This window comes from Bombina bombina, chromosome 3 (genome assembly GCF_027579735.1).
Source record: "Bombina bombina isolate aBomBom1 chromosome 3, aBomBom1.pri, whole genome shotgun sequence".
Taxonomy (NCBI): domain Eukaryota; kingdom Metazoa; phylum Chordata; class Amphibia; order Anura; family Bombinatoridae; genus Bombina; species Bombina bombina.
Genome location: NC_069501.1, coordinates 1,037,018,547 through 1,037,026,241, shown reverse-complemented (window position 1 = coordinate 1,037,026,241; position 7,695 = coordinate 1,037,018,547). Strand labels below are relative to the sequence as shown.

Below are 7,695 nucleotides of genomic sequence, written 5' to 3'. Positions count from 1 at the left end.
CAGGAAACTGCCGACTGAGATTCAAAGTTATTAAATGTCTTACAATTTCTAAAACATCCTAAGAAAATTATGTTCATCCCTAACTGAATATATATCAATGAAATATATATTCAGTTAGGGAAGAGCATAATTTTCTTAGGATGTTTTAGAAATTGTAAGACATTTAATAACTTTGAATCTTTGTGAGTCCAATTTCCTGTCCAATACAGGAAATTGGAACATCAACACACCTGTATTTAAACCGGCTCTGAGAGTCACAGATTATCAAACTTTGCAATTGTTTTTAATATATTTTAAAATTGCTCTTGAAAAAGATGTTTTTAAACGTTGAAACGCGTTGAGCAAATAAATACATTTTTTATGCAATTGGAAGATTTTTCCTTATTTTTGCTGTGACAGCCGGTATTTCTTTATTAACAAAGTAAGTTACTACTTATTTTGTTATTACTGTTTTCGCATACTGTTTATGGAGTTTCCATTCTACTCCCAGTTTTATTGAAATCTTCCTGGAGCATCATCACCAGATAGCAGAGGGAGACACTCCAAACAAGCTGACTTCATGCAATTTAAGGAGTGAGTATACTGCACCTTATTTATTTGGCTTTAACATATACAACAAGCCTTTTTTCTCTTTATCATTAGAGAAATTGTTATTCCTCAAAGACCAGCGCCATCTACTATTGCTTTTCTATTGTATCTCACAGTCCTTGGGGAGAGACTGAAAGAAGGCAGCGGTCAAGCTAAAAGGAGAGTATTGTTTCTCAGTTCATTGTAACAGATATATGTTTATTACCATCTGACATTTTCTGTACATATTCTTTGTAATGAAACAATTAACTTGGTTTTAATTGCATAACCAATCAGCTCTTAAGGGCATTTTAAAAAGCTGCATGACACATATGTGTTGTGGGGATTTATGATTATGTCAGGATAACGCTGAAATGCGTCAGATTCATGCATTTTGTACTTCTTCTCTTACCTTGAGATAAATCCTTCAATAAATGCACTTTATAGTAACAAAAAAAAATAAGGTTTTGTGGCATCTGTTGTACAGATGGACATTATGTTTTGTTGGTAATGTGTTTTACTGTATGTTTTTTTTTGTTTATGTTTTTAGACTATGAATCTGTCTTGAAGAAGGCCTCAGGATAGGCCGAAACGTCAACACTGTATTAATGTAATCAGCAATATAAATAAAAGTTACTTATTAAATCAAGTCCTGTGAGTGCCCTCCATCCCCACCACTGCTCTATACTGTCTACTTGAGGATAGCACCCAGGCATTGGCAACATTGATGCGGAAGGAGTGCTAGGCCACCGGCTACAATATATATATATATATATATATATATATATATACATATATATATACAATGGATATAAAAAGTCTACACACCCCTGTTAAAATGTCAGGTTTCTGTGATGTAAAAAAAATGAGAAAAAGATAAATCATTTCAGAACTTTTTCCACCTTTAATCTGACCTATAAACTGTACAACTCAATTGAAAAACAAACTGAAATCTTTTAGGTAAAGGGAAATAAAACTAAAAAACTAAAATAATATGGTTGCATAAGTGTGAACACCCTTTTATAACTGGGGCTGTAGCTGTGTTCAGAATTAAGCAATCACATTCAAAACCATGTTAAATAGGAGTCAGTACACACCTGTCATCATTTAAAGTGCCTCTGATTAACCCCAAATAAAGTTCAGTTGTTCTAGTAGGTCTTTCCTGACATTTTGTTAGTCTATCAGCCAATCGGAATTCAAGGGATGCCATCTTGGATGACGTCATTTGAAGGACCAGTCATTCGTCGGGTAGTCGTCGGTCTGGATGGATGCTCCCCGTCGGATGTCTTCAAGATGGAGCCGCTCCTCGTCGGATGGATGAAGATAGAAGATGCCGCCTGGATGAAGACTTCTGCCCGTCTGGAGGACCTCTTCTGCCCGGTTGGATGAAGACTTCGCCCAGCTTTGTTGAGGACTTAGGCCCGGTTGGGTGAAGAAGACGTCTCAAGGTAGGGTGATCTTCAGGGGGGTAGTGTTAGGTTTTATTAGGGGGGGATTGAGTGGGTTTAAAAATAGGGTTGGGTGTGTGGGTGGTGGGTTTTAATGTTGGGGGGTATTGTATTTTTTTTACAAGTAATAAAGCTGATTACTTTGGGGCAATGCCCCCCAAAAAGCCCTTTTAAGGGCTATTTGCAATTTAGTATAGGGTAGGTATTTTCATTATTTTGGGGGGCTTTTTTATTTTATTAGGGGATTAGATTAGGTGTAATTAGTTTAAAATTCTTGTAATTATATTTTTATTTTCTGTAATTTAGTGTTTGGTTTTTTTTGCACTTTAGTTAATTTTATTTTATTTTAATTAATTGTAGTTAATTGCAGTTAATTTATTTAATTTATTTAATTATAGTGTAGTGTTAGGTGTAATTGTAACTTAGGTTAGGTTTTATTTTACAGGTAAATTTGTATTTACTTAGTAAATACTTAATAACTTTTTAATAACTATTGTACCTAGTTAAAATAAATAAAAAGTTGCCTGTAAAATAAAAATAAACCCTAAGCTAGCTACAATGTAACTATTAGTTATATTGTAGCTAGCTTAGGGGTTTTTTTTACAGGTAAGTATTTAGTTTTAAATAGGAATTATTTAGTTAATTATAGGAATTTTATTTAGATTTTTTTAAAATTATAGTTGTTAGGGGGTGTTAGGGTTAGGGTTAGACTTAGATTTAGGGGGTTAATAAATTTAATATAGTGGCGGCGGTGTAGGGGGGCAGATTAGGGGTTAATAAATATAATGTAGGTGGCAGTGGGCTCCGGGAGCGGCAGTTTAGGGGTTAAACAATTTATTTAGTTGCGGCGGGGTCCGGGAGTGGCAGGATAGGGGTTAATAACTTTATGTAGGTGGCGGCGCTATAGGGGGCGGCAGATTAGGGGTTAATAGGTATAATGTAGCTGGTGGTGGGCTCTGTGAGCGGCGGTTTAGGGGTTAATACATTTATTAGAGTTGCGGCGGGGTCTGGGAGCGGCGGTTTAGGGGTTAAACACTTTAATAGAGTTGTGGTGGGCTCCGGGAGCGGCGGTTTAGGGGTTAATATGTATAATGTAGGTGGCAGAGGTGTAGGGGGGCAGATTAGGGGTTAATATGTATAATGTAGGTGGCGGCGGTGTAGGGGGGCAGAATAGGGGTTAATATGTATAATGTAGGTGGCGGCGGTGTTTAGACTCGGGGTACATGTTAGGGTGTTAGGTGTAGACGTTCCCATAGGAATCAATGGGATGAGCTTTCGCTGCTGTCAGACTCCCATTGATTCCTATGCCATCTGCCGCCTCCAGGACGGCGGATTGAAAACCAGGTACGCTGGGCCAGAATAGTGGCTAGCGTACCTGGTAGGTATTTGATAACTACCAAAAGTAGTCAGATTGGGCCGAACTTGCGTTCGGAACATCTGTAGTAACATAACCATCGATCTGTGTCGGACTGAGTCCGCCGGTTTGTATGTTATGTTACTATATTCTACTTTTGCCAGTCTGTAGGTATAAGGTTAATCAAATAAAATGATTGTATATATGGAACTCAACTGTAGTTAAATGATTTGTTGTTACACTTTATTAATTGAATCAGCTACTGACAAGCAAATTCTGAGAACAAAGTGCTTTTATATTTCAGGAATACACAGTCTGTATCTAATTTAAAAACACACACTGCATATCATTGGATAAACAATCAAAATATAGGAGAGGTAAACCTAGTTCAAATAAGTCCACCTTAAGATAGTAACTGGGTGTTATTAACAACAATGTTTCACAGAGTGCTTCAATGAAGGAAGCAGAGGTTAGGTATGAATGAAATAGGTAAAGTCACTTTAAGACAGACACTGGCTCAGCATACATATTTGGCAACGGATCATGAAATCACACACAGTTTGGTTTTGTTTGCAGGTCACAGAGCGTTGTATAACCTAAGTATATCATCAATTACTGGTAGCTGTATGACAGTTAGTTGGGTAATAACTTTGTAAATGTATTGATGAAAATACCTGATAGACTACTGGAGGTGGAGAAGTCCGGCGTCTGGCGGTTACACAGGCAGGCAGTGTGTGAAGGCTGAGAACCGAGCCGGAAGAGAGCGTGTGATATCACCGGCAGAGCCGACAGCTGAGAATGGTGATGCAGCTGCGGCTGTGAGAGAGACACAGAGGAATAGTAGTTACCGTACAGTTACCCCACTGAGGATTCTTGTAGAAAGAGGGTACTTGGAGATAAGTGAGTGGAGGATCCGGATTAGAGGTCACTAGAAGATTGTTCCTCCTGTTAGGAAATAAAGGCAGAAAGGCTTAGTCAGCGTATTTGTAATCCAGAGCTTGTATTACCAGGAGCTCTCAGAGATAACTGAAACACAATACCAAGCACTGATTGCAATGTGCTACGCTGCTTTATAGGAGGAGAAATCAACTAGTAGTAGAAACTTCACAGTCCCTTAAAGAAACAGTGCACATTCCTGACAGTAGGGCTTGATAGCTACAGCGAATCAGGCTCGCCACAAATACGCTGCGGAATTCCAGCGTATTTGCGGTTGACAGCTTGATAAATAGAGGCCATTGTGTGTAGTTAACAAATCTAGACAAGCCATAAGGCTTGTTTTTCACATAGAAAACCTCTGAATTACATTGTTTCCGATGCCGAATTCTGGGTAAGATATGCAAATGGGGTTCAAATAAAGGGAGTCTGCGTAAAAGCAGACTTGGGGGCCCATTTATCAAAGGGCTTGCGGACCTGATCCGACACTGCGGATCAGGTCCGCAAGACCTCGCTAAATGCGGAGAGCAATACGCTCTCCACATTTAACATTGCACCAGCAGCTCACAAGAGCTGCTGGTGCAACGCCGCCCCCTGCTGACTCGCGGCCAATCGGCCGCCAGCAGGGAGCTGTCAATCAACCCGATCGTATTCGATCGGGTTGATTTCCGGCAGTTCCTGTCCGCCTGCTCAGAGCAGGCGGACAGGGTTATGAAGCAGCGGTCTATAGACCGCTGCTTCATAACTTGTGTTTCTGGCGAGTCTGAAGACTCGCCAGAAACACGGCCCTTCAAGCTCCATACGGAGCTTGATAAATGGGCCTGTTGAAGTAAAAAAGTGAGTCATTGTGAACCTCACTTGCATATCTTACCCAGAATCCTTTGCTGCATTGGGAACAATGTAATTCAGAGGTTTTCTGTGGGAAAAGCCTTCTGGTTTGTCTAGATTTGTTAATGAACTACACAATGAGTTATTTTCTCTATATATGTAATGCTAAAAGGTAACGTGCAATTAACATGTTGTGCTCCAAAATGATAGAGATATGTCTGCATGTCTCTAAAAGGGATGTGAACAGGGGCATTATGGGTAAGGAGAGTAAGTGTTTTGTTGAGTTATTAATTTTACTAATTTTTATTACTGAAAAAGTTAGCTTAAATTGATTGAGCAAGTTGCATTTTTATCTGTTTGGTGTTATTGCTTCTTAACTACATCCAATATGACAGGATAATGTTATTGATCAAACAAATCTTTAATTTACAAACTTTGGTGGTACCTGGTAATAAGTTGAAAAGTGTTGTCTGGTGATTTATCAAGTTATTTTATCTGTGGAATTCCATAAGAAAAAAATGTCCCTAAACATGTGTCAACAATAATTGTAATCAGAACAAACAGGAATAACACATGTTAAACATGGAGCCATATTTTATTTTTCAAATTGATCATGTAAAATGTGCCTCTGATTAACAATGAACATGCGATCAGATCAATATTGCAATGGTTCATATGCAGATAACTATCAAACAATAACTTGTGATGAACCACTACAAATGCTGCTGTCATATAGTGCTAAGGTTCAACAAACAATATCAAGTGAAAGAGTAAATTTGTAAATAGAAGTACATTTTCTAATGAATATACACAAACACTCCCCATATACATGTTATCTCAAGATGGGAAACTCCTACCAAAAGCACAATTAGATCAATTAAGTGATGGTTTTCTCCAACCCTGGATCAGGTACCACCAGGTATCACATTATATATTCACACATAAACACAAAAAAGATCTTACCAGACCCGAACGGTTTTCGAAAATATATACACAAAAGAAGAACCAACTAAAAAGATATCTACTCTTTATAAGATAGTCCTGAAATGTCAAACACCATCTCTCCCAACCTACGTCAAAGGATGGGAAAGAGAACTAGGATACCAGGGGGTCAATTTATTATTGGCCAAATTTGGCCAATTCACCCTGTTTCCGCAAGAGCCTTTAGGATCACCGGAAACAGGAGTTCAGAAGCAGCGGTCTATAGACCGCTGCTCCTTAACTCATACGCCACCTCTGAGGCTGCGTACAGTAATCCATCCAATCCTATGCGATCGGGCTGATTGACACCCCCTGCTAGAAGCTGAATGGCCGCGAAACTGTAGGGGCGGTATTACACCAGCAGTTTACTAAAACTGCTTTTGCAATGCTGAATATGGACAGCGTATGCTGTCCCCATTCAGCGATGTCTGAAGGACATGATACGCTACAGCATATCATGTCCACCAGAATTTAATAAATTGACCCCAACGACTCAAAAAGAACTTGGATTACTAGATTTAAATCCATAACTAAATCAGCCCATTCAGCCAAAGCACTAGAGGCCAGCATCAAAATTATGACAAGATGGTACCTTATACCTAGGGATTGGCGAATGTTTCTAAAAATTCTAAAGTTAAAATTAATTTTGATACATTCGTTGAAATCGAATTTTGAATGTTTATATAACATTGTAACTTCAATTTTTCGTTTTCTAATTTTTCAATAACATTTGAAAATATTTGTTCGAATAATAGAATGTTTAGCTATGTATTTTATAACACATTCAATTTCGAAATAGTATTTCTAGTCTACAACTGTGTTTTATAAATGTAATATTCGAATTTGAATGCTACTTTCGAATTCAAATGTCACATTCGAATTCAAAATTGTATTTTTAATCTAATACTGTGTTTTATAAATGTAATATTCAAATTTGAATGTCACATTTGAATTCAAATATCACATACGAATTTGAATGTCACATTCTAATTTGAAATAGTATTTCTAGTCTGTCTACAACTGTGTTTTATAAATGTAATATTCGAATTTGACATTCAAATATGAATGTCATATTCGAATTAGAATGTGACATTCAAATTAGAATGTGACATTCCGAATATGACATTCGAATTCGAAATTGACATTCGAAAACAGTAAATAACATTCGATAATATAATTTTTAAGAATATTCTTTCTTATCAACATTCGATTATGTAAATCGAATTTCTACAATAACATACATTCTAATATTCGAATTTGAATACAAACACATTCGCCCATCCCTACTTAAACCAACGAAAACCAAATATTTTTTTCCATTTGCAAATGATAGATGTTGGAGAGTTGTGGGTCCAGGGGAAACTTGTTACATATCTGATGGGGGTGTAAAGAAATTGAAAATTTCTGGGAACAAATATCTACTGCTATTAACTCAATTTTAAACATACATTTAAAACTTTCCCTAGAAATAACACTATTACACTCAAACCCAGAGATAACTTGCAAAATTAAAAAACGCCTTTTCTTATTGCTTCTTAATACCGCAAAACAATAAATTCCAAGAAACTGGAAATCCCCAATTAG

At 37.3% G+C, this 7,695-nt stretch overlaps 1 long non-coding RNA gene across 1 annotated transcript; it reads left to right on the top strand.

Moving 5' to 3' along the window:
• Nucleotides 1–519: 519 nt before the first annotated feature.
• LOC128652051 (uncharacterized) lies at nt 520–1,216 on the top strand. The gene is made up of 2 exons (XR_008401252.1): nt 520–573; nt 1,118–1,216. It is a non-coding gene; the product is annotated as an uncharacterized LOC128652051 (long non-coding RNA).
• Nucleotides 1,217–7,695: the final 6,479 nt, after the last annotated feature.